The following is a 22,900-nucleotide window of genomic DNA, read 5'->3' on the forward strand; positions in this document are numbered from 1 at the left end:
CTTTTTCTGGATTTTCAAAGTGCTCTCATTCCCTTAGTTCTGCTCGGATCCTGTTATAACCCGGTGTTTTCGTAATCTAGGTGATCAGAATAAGACGCTGGTATACTAAGTTTGATTTCGAAAAAAATCAATTTTTGGTGAAAAAATTCGATACGGGGGGGTATACCCTAAAAATGAAAAAACCCAAATTTTGAAGGTCGATATCTCCGCTTCTATAGGAGCTATGGGGATAATTCCAACGGTTTTGTCTTAGTTTCGTCATTCTAAATCCAACAAGACCATCCGCAAGGTCGTAGCTTTTACGATAGCTGAGATATGACATTTTTGATGCCCATTTTTGGCCTCAAAAACGGACGTCGTAAAGACTTTTTCTGGATTTTCAAAGTGCTCTCATTCCCTTAGTTCTGCTCGGATCCTGTTATAACCCGGTGTTTTCGTGATCTAGGTGATCAGAATAAGACGCTGGTATACTTAGTTTGATTTCGAAAAAAATCAATTTTTGAAAAAATTCGATACGGGGGGGTATACCTGAAAAATGAAAAAACCCAAACTTTGAAGGTCGATATCTTGGTTTCTATGGGAGCTATCGGGAAAATTCCAACGGTTTTGTCTTAGGTTTGTCATTCTAAATCCAACGAGACCATCCGCAAGGTCGTAGCTTTTACGATAGCTGAGATATGACATTTTTGATGCCCATTTTTGGCCTCAAAAACGGACGTCGAAAACGACTTTTTCAGGATTTTCAAAGTGCTCTCATTCCCTTAGTTCTGCTCGGATCCTATTATAACCCGGTGTTTTCGTAATCTAGGTGATCAGAATAAGACGCTGGTATACTAAGTTTGATTTCGAAAAAAATCAATTTTTGGTGAAAAAATTCGATACGGGGGGGTATACCCTAAAAATGAAAAAACCCAAATTTTGAAAGTCGATATCTCCGCTTCTTTAGGAGCTATCGAGAAAATTTCAACGGTTTTGTCTTAGTTTCGTCATTCTAAATGCAACAAGACCATCCGCAAGGTCGTAGCTTTTACGATAGCTGAGATATGACATTTTTGATGCCCAATTTTGGCCTCAAAAACGGTGAAAAAATTCGATACCCGGTGTTTTCGTAATCTAGGTGATCAGAATAAGACGCTGGTATACTAAGTTTGATTTCGAAAAAAATCAATTTTTGGTGAAAAAATTCGATACGGGGGGGTATACCCTAAAAATGAAAAAACCCAAACTTTGAAGGTCGATATCTTGGTTTCTATGGGAGCTATCGGGAAAACTCCAATGGTTTTGTCTTAGTTTTGTCATTCTAAATCCAACGAGACCATCCGCAAGGTTGTAGCTTCTACGATAGCTGAGATATGACATTTTTGATGCCCATTTTCGGCCTCAAAAACGGACGTCGAAAACGACTTTTTCAGGATTTTCAAAGTGCTCTCATTCCCTTGGTTCTGCTCGGATCCTGTTATAACCCGGTGTTTTCGTAATCTAGGTGATCAGATTATGACGCTGGTATACTAAGTTTGATTTCGAAAAAAATCAATTTTTGGTGAAAAAATTCGATACGGGGGGGTATACCCGAAAAATGAAAAAACCCAAACTTTGAAGGTTGATATCTCAGCTTCTATAGGAGCTATCGGGAAAATTCCAACGGTTTTGTCTTAGTTTCGTCATTCTAAATCCAACGAGACCATCCGCAAGGTCGTAGCTTTTACCATAGCTGAGATATGACATTTTTGATGCCCAATTTTGGCCTCAAAAACGGACGTAAAAAACGACTTTTTCAGGATTTTCAAAGTGCTCTCATTCCTTTATTTCTGCTCGGATCCTGTTATAACCCGGTGTTTTCGTAATCTTGGTGATCAGAATAAGACGCTGGTATACTTAGTTTTATTTCGAAAAAAATCAATTTTTTATTAAAAAATTCGATACGAAAAATGAAAAAACCCAAACTTTGAAGGTCGATATCTCGGCTTCTGTAGGAGCTATCGGGAAAATTCCAACGGTTTTTTTTTAGTTTCGTCTTTCTAAATTCAACAAGACCATCCGCAAGGTCGTAGCTTTTACGATAGCTGAGATATGACATTTTTGATGCCCATTTTTGGCCTCAAAAACGGACGTCAAAAACGACTTTTTCAGGATTTTCAAAGTGCTCTCATTCCTTTATTTCTGCTCGGATCCTGTTATAACCCGGTGTTTTCGTAATCTAGGTGATCAGAATAAGACGCTGGTATACTAAGTTTGATTTCGAAAAAAATCAATTTTTGGTGAAAAAATTCGATACGGGGGGTATACCCGAAAAATGAAAAAACCCAAACTTTGAAGGTCGATATCTCAGCTTCTATAGGAGCTATCGGGAGAATTCCAACAATTTTGTCTTAGTTTCGTCTTTCTAAATCCAACGAGACCATCCGCAAGGTCGTAGCTTTTACCATAGTTGAGATATGACATTTTTGATGCCCATATTTGGCCTCAAAAACGGACGTCGAAAACGACTTTTTCAGGATTTTCAAAGTGCTCTCATTCCGTTAGTTCTGCTCGGATCCTGTTATAACCCGGTGTTTTCGTAATCTAGGTGATCAGATTATGACGCTGGTATACTAAGTTTGATTTCGAAAAAAATCAATTTTTGGTGAAAAAATTCGATACGGGGGGGTATACCCGAAAAATGAAAAAACCCAAACTTTGAAGGTTGATATCTCAGCTTCTATAGGAGCTATCGGGAAAATTCCAACGGTTTTGTCTTAGTTTCGTCTTTCTAAATCCAACGAGACCATCCGCAAGGTCGTAGCTTTTACGATAGCTGAGATATGACATTTTTGATGCCCAATCTTGGCCTCAAAAACGGACGTCAAAAACGACTTTTTCAGGATTTTCAAAGTGCTCTCATTTCCTTAGTTCTGCTAGGATCCTGTTGTAACCCGGTGTTTTCGTAATCTAGGTGATCAGAATAAGACGCTGGTATACTAAATTTGATTTCGAAAAAAATCAATTTTTGGTGAAAAAATTCGATACGGGGGGGTATACCCGAAAAATGAAAAAACCCAAACTTTGAAGGTCGATATCTCGGCTTCTGTAGGAGCTATCGGGAAAATTCCAACGGTTTTGTCTTAGTTTCGTCATTCTAAATCCAACAAGACCATCCGCAAGGTCGTAGCTTTTACGATAGCTGAGATATGACATTTTTGATGCCCAATTTTGGCCTCAAAAACGGACGTCAAAAACGACTTTTTCAGGATTTTCAAAGTTCTCTCATTCCTTTATTTCTGCTTGGATCCTGTTATAACCCAGTGTTTTCGTAATCTAGGTGATCAGAATAAGACGCTGGTATACCTAGTTTGATTTCGAAAAAAATCAATTTTTGGTGAAAAAATTCGATACGGGGGGGTATACCCTAAAAATGAAAAAACCCAAATTTTGAAGGTCGATATCTCCGCTTCTATAGGAGCTATCGGGAAAATTCCAACGGTTTTGTCTTAGTTTCGTTATTCTAAATCCAACGAGACCATCCGCAAGGTCGTAGCTTTTACGATAGCTGAGATATGACATTTTTGATGCCCAATTTTGACCTCAAACACGGACGTCAAAAACGACTTTTTCAGGATTTTCAAAATGCTCTCATTCCTTTATTTCTGCTCGGATCCTGTTATAACCCGGTGTTTTCGTAATCTAGGTGATCAGAATAAGACGCTGGTATACTTAGTTTGATTTCGAAAAAAATCAATTTTTGAAAAATTCGATACGGGGGGGTATACCCGAAAAATGAAAAAACCCAAACTTTGAAGGTCGATATTTCCGCTTCTATAGGAGCTATCGGGAAAATTCTAACGGTTTTTTCTTAGTCTCGTTATTCTAAATCCAACGAGACCATCCGCAAGGTCGTAGCTTTTACGATTGCTGAGATATGACATTTTTGATGCATAATTTTGACCTCAAAAACGGACGTCAAAAACGACTTTTTCAGGATTTTCAAAATGCTCTCATTCCTTTATTTCTGCTCGGATCCTGTTATAACCCGGTGTTTTCGTAATCTAGGTGATCAGAATAAGACGCTGGTATACTTAGTTTGATTTCGAAAAAAATCAATTTTTGAAAAATTCGATACGGGGGGGTATACCCGAAAAATGAAAAAACCCAAACTTTGAAGGTCGATATCTTTGCTTCTATAGGAGCTATCGGGAAAATTCCAACAATTTTGTCTTAGTTTCGTCTTTCTAAATCCAACGAGACCATCCGCAAGGTCGTAGCTTTTACCATAGCTGAGATATGACATTTTTGATGCCCAATTTTGGCCTCAAAAACGGACGTCAAAAACGACTTTTTCAGGATTTTCAAAGTGCTCTCATTCCCTTAGTTCTGCTCGGATCCTGTTATAACCCGGTGTTTTCGTAATCTAGATGATCAGAATAAGACGCTGGTATACTTAGTTTTATTTCGAAAAAAATCATTTTTTGGTGAAAAAATTCGATACGGGGGGGTATACCCGAAAAATGAAAAAAACCCAAACTTTGAAGGTCGATATCTTGGTTTCTATGGGAGCTATCGGGAAAATTCCAACGGTTTTGTCTTAGTTTCGTCATTCTAAATCCAACGAGACCATCCGCAAGGTCGTAGCTCTTACCATAGCTGAGATATGACATTTTTGATGCCCATTTTTGGCCTCAAAAACGGACGTCGAAAACGACTTTTTCAGGATTTTCAAAGTGCTCTCATTCCCTTAGTTCTGCTCGGATCTTGTTATAACCCGGTGTTTTCGTAATCTAGGTGATCAGAATAAGACGCTGGTATACTTAGTTTTATTTCGAAAAAAATCAATTTTTGGTGAAAAAATTCGATACGAAAAATGAAAAAACCCAAATTTTGAAGGTTGATATCTCAGCTTCTATAGGAGTTATCGGGAAAATTCCAACGGTTTTTTCTTAGTTTCGTCATTCTAAATCCAACGAGACCATCCGCAAGGTCGTAGCTTTTACGATAGCTGAGATATGACATTTTTGATGCCCAATTTTGGCCTCAAAAACGGTGAAAAAATTCGATACCCGGTGTTTTCGTAATCTAGGTGATCAGAATAAGACGCTGGTATACTAAGTTTGATTTCGAAAAAAATCAATTTTTGGTGAAAAAATTCGATACGGGGGGGTATACCCTAAAAATGAAAAAACCCAAACTTTGAAGGTCGATATCTTGGTTTCTATGGGAGCTATCGGGAAAACTCCAATGGTTTTGTCTTAGTTTTGTCATTCTAAATCCAACGAGACCATCCGCAAGGTTGTAGCTTCTACGATAGCTGAGATATGACATTTTTGATGCCCATTTTCGGCCTCAAAAACGGACGTCGAAAACGACTTTTTCAGGATTTTCAAAGTGCTCTCATTCCCTTGGTTCTGCTCGGATCCTGTTATAACCCGGTGTTTTCGTAATCTAGGTGATCAGATTATGACGCTGGTATACTAAGTTTGATTTCGAAAAAAATCAATTTTTGGTGAAAAAATTCGATACGGGGGGGTATACCCGAAAAATGAAAAAACCCAAACTTTGAAGGTTGATATCTCAGCTTCTATAGGAGCTATCGGGAAAATTCCAACGGTTTTGTCTTAGTTTCGTCATTCTAAATCCAACGAGACCATCCGCAAGGTCGTAGCTTTTACCATAGCTGAGATATGACATTTTTGATGCCCAATTTTGGCCTCAAAAACGGACGTAAAAAACGACTTTTTCAGGATTTTCAAAGTGCTCTCATTCCTTTATTTCTGCTCGGATCCTGTTATAACCCGGTGTTTTTGTAATCTAGGTGATCAGAATAAGACGCTGGTATACTTAGTTTTATTTCGAAAAAAATCAATTTTTGGTGAAAAAATTCGATACGAAAAATGAAAAAACCCAAATTTTGAAGGTTGATATCTCAGCTTCTATAGGAGTTATCGGGAAAATTCCAACGGTTTTTTCTTAGTTTCGTCATTCTAAATCCAACGAGACCGTCCGCAAGGTCGTAGCTTTTACGATAGCTGAGATATGACATTTTTGATGCCCAATTTTGGCCTCAAAAACGGACGTCGAAAACGACTTTTTCAGGATTTTCAACGTGCTCTCATTCCCTTAGTTCTGCTCGGATCCTGTTATAACCCGGTGTTTTCGTAATCTAGGTGATCAGAATAAGACGCTGGTATACTAAGTTTGATTTCGAAAAAAATCAATTTTTGGTGAAAAAATTCGATACGGGGGGGTATACCCTAAAAATGAAAAAACCCAAATTTTGAAAGTCGATATCTCCGCTTCTATAGGAGCTATCGAGAAAATTCCAACGGTTTTGTCTTAGTTTCGTCATTCTAAATGCAACAAGACCATCCGCAAGGTCGTAGCTTTTACGATAGCTGAGATATGACATTTTTGATGCCCAATTTTGGCCTCAAAAACGGTGAAAAAATTCGATACCCGGTGTTTTCGTAATCTAGGTGATCAGAATAAGACGCTGGTATACTAAGTTTGATTTCGAAAAAAATCAATTTTTGGTGAAAAAATTCGATACGGGGGGGTATACCCTAAAAATGAAAAAACCCAAACTTTGAAGGTCGATATCTTGGTTTCTATGGGAGCTATCGGGAAAACTCCAATGGTTTTGTCTTAGTTTTGTCATTCTAAATCCAACGAGACCATCCGCAAGGTTGTAGCTTCTACGATAGCTGAGATATGACATTTTTGATGCCCATTTTCGGCCTCAAAAACGGACGTCGAAAACGACTTTTTCAGGATTTTCAAAGTGCTCTCATTCCCTTGGTTCTGCTCGGATCCTGTTATAACCCGGTGTTTTCGTAATCTAGGTGATCAGATTATGACGCTGGTATACTAAGTTTGATTTCGAAAAAAATCAATTTTTGGTGAAAAAATTCGATACGGGGGGGTATACCCGAAAAATGAAAAAACCCAAACTTTGAAGGTTGATATCTCAGCTTCTATAGGAGCTATCGGGAAAATTCCAACGGTTTTGTCTTAGTTTCGTCATTCTAAATCCAACGAGACCATCCGCAAGGTCGTAGCTTTTACCATAGCTGAGATATGACATTTTTGATGCCCAATTTTGGCCTCAAAAACGGACGTAAAAAACGACTTTTTCAGGATTTTCAAAGTGCTCTCATTCCTTTATTTCTGCTCGGATCCTGTTATAACCCGGTGTTTTCGTAATCTAGGTGATCAGAATAAGACGCTGGTATACTTAGTTTTATTTCGAAAAAAATCAATTTTTTATTAAAAAATTCGATACGAAAAATGAAAAAACCCAAACTTTGAAGGTCGATATCTCGGCTTCTGTAGGAGCTATCGGGAAAATTCCAACGGTTTTTTTTTAGTTTCGTCATTCTAAATCCAACGAGACCATCCGCAAGGTCGTAGCTTTTACGATAGCTGAGATATGACATTTTTGATGCCCAATTTTGGCCTCAAAAACGGACGTCAAAAACGACTTTTTCAGGATTTTCAAAGTTCTCTCATTCCTTTATTTCTGCTTGGATCCTGTTATAACCCAGTGTTTTCGTAATCTAGGTGATCAGAATAAGACGCTGGTATACCTAGTTTGATTTCGAAAAAAATCAATTTTTGGTGAAAAAATTCGATACGGGGGGGTATACCCTAAAAATGAAAAAACCCAAATTTTGAAGGTCGATATCTCCGCTTCTATAGGAGCTATCGGGAAAATTCCAACGGTTTTGTCTTAGTTTCGTTATTCTAAATCCAACGAGACCATCCGCAAGGTCGTAGCTTTTACGATAGCTGAGATATGACATTTTTGATGCCCAATTTTGACCTCAAACACGGACGTCAAAAACGACTTTTTCAGGATTTTCAAAATGCTCTCATTCCTTTATTTCTGCTCGGATCCTGTTATAACCCGGTGTTTTCGTAATCTAGGTGATCAGAATAAGACGCTGGTATACTTAGTTTGATTTCGAAAAAAATCAATTTTTGAAAAATTCGATACGGGGGGGTATACCCGAAAAATGAAAAAACCCAAACTTTGAAGGTCGATATTTCCGCTTCTATAGGAGCTATCGGGAAAATTCTAACGGTTTTTTCTTAGTTTCGTTATTCTAAATCCAACGAGACCATCCGCAAGGTCGTAGCTTTTACGATTGCTGAGATATGACATTTTTGATGCATAATTTTGACCTCAAAAACGGACGTCAAAAACGACTTTTTCAGGATTTTCAAAGTGCTCTCATTCCCTTAGTTCTGCTCGGATCCTGTTATAACCCGGTGTTTTCGTAATCTAGGTGATCAGAATAAGACGCTGGTATACTTAGTTTTATTTCGAAAAAAATCATTTTTTGGTGAAAAAATTCGATACGGGGGGGTATACCCGAAAAATGAAAAAACCCAAACTTTGAAGGTCGATATCTTGGTTTCTATGGGAGCTATCGGGAAAATTCCAACGGTTTTGTCTTAGTTTCGTCATTCTAAATCCAACGAGACCATCCGCAAGGTCGTAGCTCTTACCATAGCTGAGATATGACATTTTTGATGCCCATTTTTGGCCTCAAAAACGGACGTCGAAAACGACTTTTTCAGGATTTTCAAAGTGCTCTCATTCCCTTAGTTCTGCTCGGATCTTGTTATAACCCGGTGTTTTCGTAATCTAGGTGATCAGAATAAGACGCTGGTATACTTAGTTTTATTTCGAAAAAAATCAATTTTTGGTGAAAAAATTCGATACGAAAAATGAAAAAACCCAAATTTTGAAGGTTGATATCTCAGCTTCTATAGGAGTTATCGGGAAAATTCCAACGGTTTTTTCTTAGTTTCGTCATTCTAAATCCAACGAGACCATCCGCAAGGTCGTAGCTTTTACGATAGCTGAGATATGACATTTTTGATGCCCAATTTTGGCCTCAAAAACGGTGAAAAAATTCGATACCCGGTGTTTTCGTAATCTAGGTGATCAGAATAAGACGCTGGTATACTAAGTTTGATTTCGAAAAAAATCAATTTTTGGTGAAAAAATTCGATACGGGGGGGTATACCCTAAAAATGAAAAAACCCAAACTTTGAAGGTCGATATCTTGGTTTCTATGGGAGCTATCGGGAAAACTCCAATGGTTTTGTCTTAGTTTTGTCATTCTAAATCCAACGAGACCATCCGCAAGGTTGTAGCTTCTACGATAGCTGAGATATGACATTTTTGATGCCCATTTTCGGCCTCAAAAACGGACGTCGAAAACGACTTTTTCAGGATTTTCAAAGTGCTCTCATTCCCTTGGTTCTGCTCGGATCCTGTTATAACCCGGTGTTTTCGTAATCTAGGTGATCAGATTATGACGCTGGTATACTAAGTTTGATTTCGAAAAAAATCAATTTTTGGTGAAAAAATTCGATACGGGGGGGTATACCCGAAAAATGAAAAAACCCAAACTTTGAAGGTTGATATCTCAGCTTCTATAGGAGCTATCGGGAAAATTCCAACGGTTTTGTCTTAGTTTCGTCATTCTAAATCCAACGAGACCATCCGCAAGGTCGTAGCTTTTACCATAGCTGAGATATGACATTTTTGATGCCCAATTTTGGCCTCAAAAACGGACGTAAAAAACGACTTTTTCAGGATTTTCAAAGTGCTCTCATTCCTTTATTTCTGCTCGGATCCTGTTATAACCCGGTGTTTTCGTAATCTAGGTGATCAGAATAAGACGCTGGTATACTTAGTTTTATTTCGAAAAAAATCAATTTTTTATTAAAAAATTCGATACGAAAAATGAAAAAACCCAAAATTTGAAGGTCGATATCTCGGCTTCTGTAGGAGCTATCGGGAAAATTCCAACGGTTTTTTTTTAGTTTCGTCATTCTAAATCCAACGAGACCATCCGCAAGGTCGTAGCTTTTACCATAGCTGAGATATGACATTTTTGATGCCAATTTTTGGCCTCAAAAACGGACGTCGAAAACGACTTTTTCAGGATTTTCAAAGTGCTCCCATTCCTTTATTTCTGCTCGGATCCTGTTATAACCCGGTGTTTTCGTAATCTAGGTGATCAGAATAAGACGCTGGTATACTTAGTTTGATTTCGAAAAAAAAATATTTTTGAAAAAATTCGATACGGGGGGGTATACCCGAAAAATGAAAAAACCCAAACTTTGAAGGTCGATATCTCCGCTTCTATAGGAGCTATCGGGAAAATTCCAACGGTTTTGTCTTAGTTTCGTCTTTCTAAATCCAACAAGACCATCCGCAAGGTCGTAGCTTTTACGATAGCTGAGATATGACATTTTTAATGCCCATTTTTGGCCTCAAAAACGGACGTCAAAAACGACTTTTTCAGGATTTTCAAAGTGCTCTCATTCCTTTATTTCTGCTCGGATCCTGTTATAACCCGGTGTTTTCGTAATCTAGGTGATCAGAATAAGACGCTGGTATACTAAGTTTGATTTCGAAAAAAATCAATTTTTGGTGAAAAATTCGATACGGGGGGGTATACCCGAAAAATGAAAAAACCCAAACTTTGAAGGTTGATATCTCAGCTTCTATAGGAGCTATCGGGAAAATTCCAACGGTTTTGTCTTAGTTTCGTCATTCTAAATCCAACGAGACCATCCGCAAGGTCGTAGCTTTTACCATAGCTGAGATATGACATTTTTGATGCCCATTTTTGGCCTCAAAAACGGACGTCGAAAACGACTTTTTCAGGATTTTCAAAGTGCTCTCATTTCCTTAGTTTTGCTCGGATCCTGTTATAACCCGGTGTTTTCGTAATCTAGGTGATCAGAATAAGACGCTGGTATACTAAGTTTGATTTCGAAAAAAATCAATTTTTGGTGAAAAAATTCGATACGGGGGGGTATACCCTAAAAATGAAAAAACCCAAACTTTGAAGGTCGATATCTTTGCTTCTATAGGAGCTATCGGGAAAATTCCAACAATTTTGTCTTAGTTTCGTCTTTCTAAATCCAACGAGACCATCCGCAAGGTCGTAGCTCTTACCATAGCTGAGATATGACATTTTTGATGCCCAATTTTGGCCTCAAAAACGGACGTCAAAAACGACTTTTTCAGGATTTTCAAAGTGCTCTCATTCCCTTAGTTCTGCTCGGATCCTGTTATAACCCGGTGTTTTCGTAATCTAGATGATCAGAATAAGACGCTGGTATACTTAGTTTTATTTCGAAAAAAATCATTTTTTGGTGAAAAAATTCGATACGGGGGGGTATACCCGAAAAATGAAAAAACCCAAACTTTGAAGGTCGATATCTTGGTTTCTATGGGAGCTATCGGGAAAATTCCAACGGTTTTGTCTTAGTTTCGTCATTCTAAATCCAACGAGACCATCCGCAAGGTCGTAGCTCTTACCATAGCTGAGATATGACATTTTTGATGCCCATTTTTGGCCTCAAAAACGGACGTCGAAAACGACTTTTTCAGGATTTTCAAAGTGCTCTCATTCCCTTAGTTCTGCTCGGATCTTGTTATAACCCGGTGTTTTCGTAATCTAGGTGATCAGAATAAGACGCTGGTATACTTAGTTTTATTTCGAAAAAAATCAATTTTTGGTGAAAAAATTCGATACGGGGGGGTATACCCTAAAAATGAAAAAACCCAAATTTTGAAGGTCGATATTTCCGCTTCTATACGAGCTATCGGGAAAATTCCAACGGTTTTTTCTTAGTTTCGTCATTCTAAATCCAACGAGACCATCCGCAAGGTCGTAGCTTTTACGATAGCTGAGATATAACATTTTTGATGCCCAATTTTGGCCTCAAAAACGGACGTCAAAAACGACTTTTTCAGGATTTTCAAAGTGCTCTCATTCCCTTAGTTCTGCTCGGATCCTGTTATAACCCGGTGTTTTCGTAATCTAGGTGATCAAATTAAGACGCTGGTATACTTAGTTTTATTTCGAAAAAAATCAATTTTTGGTGAAAAAATTCGATACGGGGGGGTATACCTGAAAAATGAAAAAACCCAAACTTTGAAGGTCGATATCTTGGTTTCTATGGGAGCTATCGGGAAAATTCCAACGGTTTTGTCTTAGTTTCGTCATTCTAAATCCAACGAGACCATCCGCAAAGTCGTAGCTTTTACAATAGCTGAGATATGACATTTTTGATGCCCAATTTTGGCCTCAAAAACGGACGTCAAAAACGACTTTTTCAGGATTTTCAAAGTGCTCTCATTCCCTTAGTTCTGCTCGGATCTTGTTATAACCCGGTGTTTTCGTAATCTAGGTGATCAGAATAAGACGCTGGTATACTTAGTTTTATTTCGAAAAAAATCAATTTTTTATTAAAAAATTCGATACGAAAAATGAAAAAACCCAAACTTTGAAGGTTGATATCTCAGCTTCTATAGGAGCTATCGGGAAAATTCCAACGGTTTTGTCTTAGTACACATCTCGTGAGAGTAACGAAACCATCCGCAAGGTCGTAGCTTTTACGATAGCTGAGATATAACATTTTTGATGCCCATTTTTGGCCTCAAAAACGGACGTCAAAAACGACTTTTTCAGGAATTTCAAAGTGCTCTCATTCCTTTATTTCTGCTCGGATCCTGTTATAACCCGGTGTTTTCGTAATCTAGGTGATCAGAATAAGACGCTGGTATACTTAGTTTTATTTCGAAAAAAATCAATTTTTTATTAAAAAATTCGATACGAAAAATGAAAAAACCCAAACTTTGAAGGTTGATATCTCAGCTTCTATAGGAGCTATCGGGAAAATTCCAACGGTTTTTTCTTAGTTTCGTCATTCTAAATCCAACGAGACCATCCGCAAGGTCGTAGCTTTTACGATAGCTGAGATATGACATTTTTGATGCCCATTTTTGGCCTCAAAAACGGACGTCAAAAACGACTTTTTCAGGAATTTCAAAGTGCTCTCATTCCTTTATTTCTGCTCGGATCCTGTTATAACCCGGTGTTTTCGTAATCTAGGTGATCAGAATAAGACGCTGGTATACTTAGTTTTATTTCGAAAAAAATCAATTTTTTATTAAAAAATTCGATACGAAAAATGAAAAAACCCAAATTTTGAAGGTTGATATCTCAGCTTCTATAGGAGCTATCGGGAAAATTCCAACGGTTTTGTCTTAGTTTCGTCATTCTAAATCCAACGAGACCATCCGCAAGGTCGTAGCTTTTACCATAGCTGAGATATGACATTTTTGATGCCCATTTTTGGCCTCAAAAACGGACGTCGAAAACGACTTTTTCAGGATTTTCAAAGTGCTCCCATTCCTTTATTTCTGCTCGGATCCTGTTATAACCCGGTGTTTTCGTAATCTAGGTGATCAGAATAAGACGCTGGTATACTTAGTTTTATTTCGAAAAAAATCAATTTTTTATTAAAAAATTCGATACGAAAAATGAAAAAACCCAAACTTTGAAGGTTGATATCTCAGCTTCTATAGGAGCTATCGGGAAAATTCCAACGGTTTTGTCTTAGTTTCGTCATTCTAAATCCAACGAGACCATCCGCAAGGTCGTAGCTTTTACCATAGCTGAGATATGACATTTTTGATGCCCAATTTTGGCCTCAAAAACGGACGTCGAAAACGACTTTTTCAGGATTTTCAAAGTGCTCTCATTCCCTTAGTTCTGCTCGGATCTTGTTATAACCCGGTGTTTTCGTAATCTAGGTGATCAGAATAAGACGCTGGTATACTTAGTTTTATTTCGAAAAAAATCAAATTTTGGTGAAAAAATTCGATACGAAAAATGAAAAAACCCAAATTTTGAAGGTTGATATCTCAGCTTCTATAGGAGTTATCGGGAAAATTCCAACGGTTTTTTCTTAGTTTCGTCATTCTAAATCCAACGAGACCATCCGCAAGGTCGTAGCTTTTACGATAGCTGAGATATGACATTTTTGATGCCCAATTTTGGCCTCAAAAACGGACGTCGAAAACGACTTTTTCAGGATTTTCAAAGTGCTTTCATTCCCTTAGTTCTGCTCGGATCCTGTTATAACCCGGTGTTTTCGTAATCTAGGTGATCAGAATAAGACGCTGGTATACTAAGTTTGATTTCGAAAAAAATCAATTTTTGGTGAAAAATTCGATACGGGGGGGTATACCCGAAAAATGAAAAAACCCAAACTTTGAAGGTTGATATCTCAGCTTCTATAGGAGCTATCGGGAAAATTCCAACGGTTTTGTCTTAGTTTCGTCATTCTAAATCCAACGAGACCATCCGCAAGGTCGTAGCTTTTACCATAGCTGAGATATGACATTTTTGATGCCCATTTTTGGCCTCAAAAACGGACGTCGAAAACGACTTTTTCAGGATTTTCAAAGTGCTCTCATTTCCTTAGTTTTGCTCGGATCCTGTTATAACCCGGTGTTTTCGTAATCTAGGTGATCAGAATAAGACGCTGGTATACTAAGTTTGATTTCGAAAAAAATCAATTTTTGGTGAAAAAATTCGATACGGGGGGGTATACCCTAAAAATGAAAAAACCCAAACTTTGAAGGTCGATATCTTTGCTTCTATAGGAGCTATCGGGAAAATTCCAACAATTTTGTCTTAGTTTCGTCTTTCTAAATCCAACGAGACCATCCGCAAGGTCGTAGCTCTTACCATAGCTGAGATATGACATTTTTGATGCCCAATTTTGGCCTCAAAAACGGACGTCAAAAACGACTTTTTCAGGATTTTCAAAGTGCTCTCATTCCCTTAGTTCTGCTCGGATCCTGTTATAACCCGGTGTTTTCGTAATCTAGATGATCAGAATAAGACGCTGGTATACTTAGTTTTATTTCGAAAAAAATCATTTTTTGGTGAAAAAATTCGATACGGGGGGGTATACCCGAAAAATGAAAAAACCCAAACTTTGAAGGTCGATATCTTGGTTTCTATGGGAGCTATCGGGAAAATTCCAACGGTTTTGTCTTAGTTTCGTCATTCTAAATCCAACGAGACCATCCGCAAGGTCGTAGCTCTTACCATAGCTGAGATATGACATTTTTGATGCCCATTTTTGGCCTCAAAAACGGACGTCGAAAACGACTTTTTCAGGATTTTCAAAGTGCTCTCATTCCCTTAGTTCTGCTCGGATCTTGTTATAACCCGGTGTTTTCGTAATCTAGGTGATCAGAATAAGACGCTGGTATACTTAGTTTTATTTCGAAAAAAATCAATTTTTGGTGAAAAAATTCGATACGGGGGGGTATACCCTAAAAATGAAAAAACCCAAATTTTGAAGGTCGATATTTCCGCTTCTATACGAGCTATCGGGAAAATTCCAACGGTTTTTTCTTAGTTTCGTCATTCTAAATCCAACGAGACCATCCGCAAGGTCGTAGCTTTTACGATAGCTGAGATATAACATTTTTGATGCCCAATTTTGGCCTCAAAAACGGACGTCAAAAACGACTTTTTCAGGATTTTCAAAGTGCTCTCATTCCCTTAGTTCTGCTCGGATCCTGTTATAACCCGGTGTTTTCGTAATCTAGGTGATCAAATTAAGACGCTGGTATACTTAGTTTTATTTCGAAAAAAATCAATTTTTGGTGAAAAAATTCGATACGGGGGGGGTATACCTGAAAAATGAAAAAACCCAAACTTTGAAGGTCGATATCTTGGTTTCTATGGGAGCTATCGGGAAAATTCCAACGGTTTTGTCTTAGTTTCGTCATTCTAAATCCAACGAGACCATCCGCAAAGTCGTAGCTTTTACAATAGCTGAGATATGACATTTTTGATGCCCAATTTTGGCCTCAAAAACGGACGTCAAAAACGACTTTTTCAGGATTTTCAAAGTGCTCTCATTCCCTTAGTTCTGCTCGGATCTTGTTATAACCCGGTGTTTTCGTAATCTAGGTGATCAGAATAAGACGCTGGTATACTTAGTTTTATTTCGAAAAAAATCAATTTTTTATTAAAAAATTCGATACGAAAAATGAAAAAACCCAAACTTTGAAGGTTGATATCTCAGCTTCTATAGGAGCTATCGGGAAAATTCCAACGGTTTTGTCTTAGTTTCGTCATTCTAAATCCAACGAAACCATCCGCAAGGTCGTAGCTTTTACGATAGCTGAGATATAACATTTTTGATGCCCATTTTTGGCCTCAAAAACGGACGTCAAAAACGACTTTTTCAGGAATTTCAAAGTGCTCTCATTCCTTTATTTCTGCTCGGATCCTGTTATAACCCGGTGTTTTCGTAATCTAGGTGATCAGAATAAGACGCTGGTATACTTAGTTTTATTTCGAAAAAAATCAATTTTTTATTAAAAAATTCGATACGAAAAATGAAAAAACCCAAACTTTGAAGGTTGATATCTCAGCTTCTATAGGAGCTATCGGGAAAATTCCAACGGTTTTTTCTTAGTTTCGTCATTCTAAATCCAACGAGACCATCCGCAAGGTCGTAGCTTTTACGATAGCTGAGATATGACATTTTTGATGCCCATTTTTGGCCTCAAAAACGGACGTCAAAAACGACTTTTTCAGGAATTTCAAAGTGCTCTCATTCCTTTATTTCTGCTCGGATCCTGTTATAACCCGGTGTTTTCGTAATCTAGGTGATCAGAATAAGACGCTGGTATACTTAGTTTTATTTCGAAAAAAATCAATTTTTTATTAAAAAATTCGATACGAAAAATGAAAAAACCCAAATTTTGAAGGTTGATATCTCAGCTTCTATAGGAGCTATCGGGAAAATTCCAACGGTTTTGTCTTAGTTTCGTCATTCTAAATCCAACGAGACCATCCGCAAGGTCGTAGCTTTTACCATAGCTGAGATATGACATTTTTGATGCCCATTTTTGGCCTCAAAAACGGACGTCGAAAACGACTTTTTCAGGATTTTCAAAGTGCTCCCATTCCTTTATTTCTGCTCGGATCCTGTTATAACCCGGTGTTTTCGTAATCTAGGTGATCAGAATAAGACGCTGGTATACTTAGTTTTATTTCGAAAAAAATCAATTTTTTATTAAAAAATTCGATACGAAAAATGAAAAAACCCAAACTTTGAAGGTTGATATCTCAGCTTCTATAGGAGCTATCGGGAAAATTCCAACGGTTTTGTCTTAGTTTCGTCATTCTAAATCCAACGAGACCATCCGCAAGGTCGTAGCTTTTACCATAGCTGAGATATGACATTTTTGATGCCCAATTTTGGCCTCAAAAACGGACGTCGAAAACGACTTTTTCAGGATTTTCAAAGTGCTCTCATTCCCTTAGTTCTGCTCGGATCTTGTTATAACCCGGTGTTTTCGTAATCTAGGTGATCAGAATAAGACGCTGGTATACTTAGTTTTATTTCGAAAAAAATCAAATTTTGGTGAAAAAATTCGATACGAAAAATGAAAAAACCCAAATTTTGAAGGTTGATATCTCAGCTTCTATAGGAGTTATCGGGAAAATTCCAACGGTTTTTTCTTAGTTTCGTCATTCTAAATCCAACGAGACCATCCGCAAGGTCGTAGCTTTTACGATAGCTGAGATATGACATTTTTGATGCCCAATTTTGGCCTCAAAAACGGACGTCGAAAACGACTTTTTCAGGATTTTCAAAGTGCTTTCATTCCCTTAGTTCTGCTCGGATCCTGTTATAACCCGGTGTTTTCGTAATCTAGGTGATCAGAATAAGACGCTGGTATACTTAGTTTGATTTCGAAAAAAATCAATTTTTGGTGAAATAATTCGATACGGGAGGGTATACCCGAAAAATGAAAAAACCCAAATTTTGAAGGTCGATATCTTGGTTTCTATGGGAGCTATCGGGAAAATTCCAACGGTTTTGTCTTAGTTTTGTCATTCTAAATCCAACGAGACCATCCGCAAGGTCGTAGCTTTTACGATAGCTGAGATATGACATTTTTGATGCCCAATTTTGACCTCAAAAACGGACGTCAAAAACGACTTTTTCAGGATTTTCAAAGTGCTCTCATTCCTTTATTTCTGCTCGGATCCTGTTATAACCCGTTGTTTTCGTGATCTAGGCGATCAGAATAAGACGCTGGTATACTTAGTTTGATTTCGAAAAAAATCAATTTTTGGTGAAAAAATTCGATACGGGGGGGTATACCCGAAAAATGAAAAAACCCAAACTTTGAAGGTCGATATCTTTGCTTCTATAGGAGCTATCAGGAAAATTCCAACAATTTTGTCTTAGTTTCGTCTTTCTAAATCCAACGAGACCATCCGCAAGGTCGTAGCTTTTACCATAGCTGAGATATGACATTTTTGATGCCCATTTTTGGCCTCAAAAACGGACGTCGAAAACGACTTTTTCAGGATTTTCAAAGTGCTCTCATTTCCTTAGTTCTGCTAGGATCCTGTTATAACCCGGTGTTTTCGTAATCTAGGTGATCAGAATAAGACGCTGGTATACTAAATTTGATTTCGAAAAAAATCAATTTTTGGTGAAAAAATTCGATACGGGGGGGTATACCCGAAAAATGAAAAAACCCAAACTTTGAAGGTCGATATTTCCGCTTCTATAGGAGCTATCGGGAAAATTCTAACGGTTTTTTCTTAGTTTCGTTATTCTAAATCCAACGAGACCATCCGCAAGGTCGTAGCTTTTACGATAGCTGAGATATGACATTTTTGATGCCCAATTTTGACCTCAAAAACGGACGTCAAAAACGACTTTTTCAGGATTTTCAAAATGCTCTCATTCCTTTATTTCTGCTCGGATCCTGTTATAACCCGGTGTTTTCGTAATCTAGGTGATCAGAATAAGACGCTGGTATACTTAGTTTGATTTCGAAAAAAATCAATTTTTGAAAAATTCTATACGGGGGGGTATACCCGAAAAATGAAAAAACCCAAACTTTGAAGGTCGATATTTCCGCTTCTATAGGAGCTATCGGGAAAATTCTAACGGTTTTTTCTTAGTTTCGTTATTCTAAATCCAACGAGACCATCCGCAAGGTCGTAGCTTTTACGATAGCTGAGATATGACATTTTTGATGCCCAATTTTGACCTCAAAAACGGACGTCAAAAACGACTTTTTCAGGATTTTCAAAATGCTCTCATTCCTTTATTTCTGCTCGGATCCTGTTATAACCCGGTGTTTTCGTAATCTAGGTGATCAGAATAAGACGCTGGTATACCTAGTTTGATTTCGAAAAAAATCAATTTTTGAAAAATTCGATACGGGGGGGTATACCCGAAAAATGAAAAAACCCAAACTTTGAAGGTCGATATCTTGGTTTCTATGGGAGCTATCGGGAAAATTCCAACGGTTTTGTCTTAGTTTCGTCATTCTAAATCCAACGAGACCATCCGCAAGGTCGTAGCTTTTACCATAGCTGAGATATGACATTTTTGATGCCCATTTTTGGCCTCAAAAACGGACGTCGAAAACGACTTTTTCAGGATTTTCAAAGTGCTCTCATTCCCTTGGTTCTGCTCGGATCCTGTTATAACCCGATGTTTTCGTAATCTAGGTGATCAGATTATGACGCTGGTATACTAAGTTTGATTTCGAAAAAAATCAATTTTTGGTGAAAAAATTCGATACGGGGGGGTATACCCTAAAAATGAAAAAACCCAAATTTTGAAGGTCGATATCTCCGCTTCTATAGGAGCTATCGGGAAAATTCCAACGGTTTTGTCTTAGTTTCGTCATTCTAAATCCAACGAGACCATCCGCAAGGTCGTAGCTTTTACGATAGCTGAGATATGACATTTTTGATGCCCATTTTTGGCCTCAAAAACGGACTTCGAAAACGACTTTTTCAGGATTTTCAAAGTGCTCTCATTCCGTTAGTTCTGCTTGGATCCTGTTATAACCCGGTGTTTTCGTAATCTAGGTGATCAGAATAAGACGCTGGTATACTAAGTTTGATTTCGAAAAAAATCAATTTTTGGTGAAAAAATTCGATACGGGGGGGTATACCCTAAAAATGAAAAAACCCAAATTTTGAAGGTCGATATTTCCGCTTCTATAGGAGCTATCGGGAAAATTCTAACGGTTTTTTCTTAGTTTCGTTATTCTAAATCCAACGAGACCATCCGCAAGGTCGTAGCTTTTACGATAGCTGAGATATGACATTTTTGATGCCCATTTTTGGCCTCAAAAACGGACTTCGAAAACGACTTTTTCAGGATTTTCAAAGTGCTCTCATTCCGTTAGTTCTGCTTGGATCCTGTTATAACCCGGTGTTTTCGTAATCTAGGTGATCAGAATAAGACGCTGGTATACTTAGTTTGATTTCGAAAAAAATCAATTTTTGAAAAATTCGATACGGGGGGGTATACCCGAAAAATGAGAAAACCCAAACTTTGAAGGTCGATATCTTTGCTTCTATAGGAGCTATCGGGAAAATTCCAACAATTTTGTCTTAGTTTCGTCTTTCTAAATCCAAAGAGACCATTCGCAAGGTCGTAGCTTTTACGATAGCTGAGATATGACATTTTTGATGCCCAATTTTGGCCTCAAAAACGGACGTCAAAAACGACTTTTTCAGGATTTTCAAAGTGCTCTCATTCCTTTATTTCTGCTCGGATCCTGTTATAACCCGGTGTTTTCGTAATCTAGGTGATCAGAATAAGACGCTGGTATACTTAGTTTGATTTCGAAAAAAATCAATTTTTGGTGAAAAAATTCGATACGGGGGGGTATACCCGAAAAATGAAAAAACCCAAACTTTGAAGGTCGATATCTTTGCTTCTATAGGAGCTATCGGGAAAATTCCAACAATTTTGTCTTAGTTTCGTCTTTCTAAATCCAACGAGACCATCCGCAAGGTCGTAGCTTTTACCATAGCTGAGATATGACATTTTTGATGCCCATTTTTGGCCTCAAAAACGGACGTCGAAAACGACTTTTTCAGGATTTTCAACGTGCTCTCATTCCCTTAGTTCTGCTCGGATCCTGTTATAACCCGGTGTTTTCGTAATCTAGGTGATCAGAATAAGACGCTGGTATACTTAGTTTTATTTCGAAAAAAATCAATTTTTGGTGAAAAAATTCGATACGAAAAATGAAAAAACCCAAACTTTGAAGGTCGATATCTTGGTTTCTATGGGAGCTATCGGGAAAATTCCAACGGTTTTGTCTTAGTTTCGTCATTCTAAATCCAACGAGACCATCCGCAAGGTCGTAGCTTTTACGATAGCTGAGATATGACATTTTTGATGCCCAATTTTGGCCTCAAAAACGGACGTCGAAAACGACTTTTTCAGGATTTTCAACGTGCTCTCATTCCCTTAGTTCTGCTCGGATCCTGTTATAACCCGGTGTTTTCGTAATCTAGGTGATCAGAATAAGACGCTGGTATACTAAGTTTGATTTCGAAAAAAATCAATTTTTGGTGAAAAAATTCGATACGGGGGGGTATACCCTAAAAATGAAAAAACCCAAATTTTGAAAGTCGATATCTCCGCTTTTATAGGAGCTATCGGGAAAATTCCAACGGTTTTGTCTTAGTTTCGTCATTCTAAATCCAACGAGACCATCCGCAAGGTCGTAGCTTTTACGATAGCTGAGATATGACATTTTTGATGCCCATTTTTGGCCTCAAAAACGGACGTCGAAAACGACTTTTTCAGGATTTTCAAAGTGCTCTCATTCCCTTAGTTCTGCTCGGATCCTGTTATAACCCGGTGTTTTCGTAATCTAGGTGATCAGATTATGACGCTGGTATACTAAGTTTGATTTCGAAAAAAATCAATTTTTGGTGAAAAATTCGATACGGGGGGGTATACCCGAAAAATGAAAAAACCCAAACTTTGAAGGTTGATATCTCAGCTTCTATAGGAGCTATCGGGAAAATTCCAACGGTTTTGTCTTAGTTTCGTCATTCTAAATCCAACGAGACCATCCGCAAGGTCGTAGCTTTTACCATAGCTGAGATATGACATTTTTGATGCCCAATTTTGGCCTCAAAAACGGACGTCAAAAACGACTTTTTCAGGATTTTCAAAGTGCTCTCATTCCTTTATTTCTGCTCGGATCCTGTTATAACCCGGTGTTTTCGTAATCTAGGTGATCAGAATAAGACGCTGGTATACCTAGTTTGATTTCGAAAAAAATCAATTTTTGGTGAAAAAATTCGATACGGGGGGGTATACCCTAAAAATGAAAAAACCCAAATTTTGAATGTCGATATCTCCGCTTCTATAGGAGCTATCGGGAAAATTCCAACGGTTTTGTCTTAGTTTCGTCATTCTAAATCCAACGAGACCATCCGCAAGGTCGTAGCTTTTACGATAGCTGAGATATGACATTTTTGATGCCCATTTTTGGCCTCAAAAACGGACTTCGAAAACGACTTTTTCAGGATTTTCAAAGTGCTCTCATTCCGTTAGTTCTGCTTGGATCCTGTTATAACCCGGTGTTTTCGTAATCTAGGTGATCAGAATAAGACGCTGGTATACTAAGTTTGATTTCGAAAAAAATCAATTTTTGGTGAAAAAATTCGATACGGGGGGGTATACCCTAAAAATGAAAAAACCCAAATTTTGAAGGTCGATATTTCCGCTTCTATAGGAGCTATCGGGAAAATTCTAACGGTTTTTTCTTAGTTTCGTTATTCTAAATCCAACGAGACCATCCGCAAGGTCGTAGCTTTTACGATAGCTGAGATATGACATTTTTGATGCCCATTTTTGGCCTCAAAAACGGACTTCGAAAACGACTTTTTCAGGATTTTCAAAGTGCTCTCATTCCGTTAGTTCTGCTTGGATCCTGTTATAACCCGGTGTTTTCGTAATCTAGGTGATCAGAATAAGACGCTGGTATACTTAGTTTGATTTCGAAAAAAATCAATTTTTGAAAAATTCGATACGGGGGGGTATACCCGAAAAATGAAAAAACCCAAACTTTGAAGGTCGATATCTTTGCTTCTATAGGAGCTATCGGGAAAATTCCAACAATTTTGTCTTAGTTTCGTCTTTCTAAATCCAAAGAGACCATTCGCAAGGTCGTAGCTTTTACCATAGCTGAGATATGACATTTTTGATGCCCAATTTTGGCCTC

Source organism: Anthonomus grandis, chromosome 3, assembly GCF_022605725.1.
Source record: "Anthonomus grandis grandis chromosome 3, icAntGran1.3, whole genome shotgun sequence".
NCBI lineage: Eukaryota > Metazoa > Arthropoda > Insecta > Coleoptera > Curculionidae > Anthonomus > Anthonomus grandis.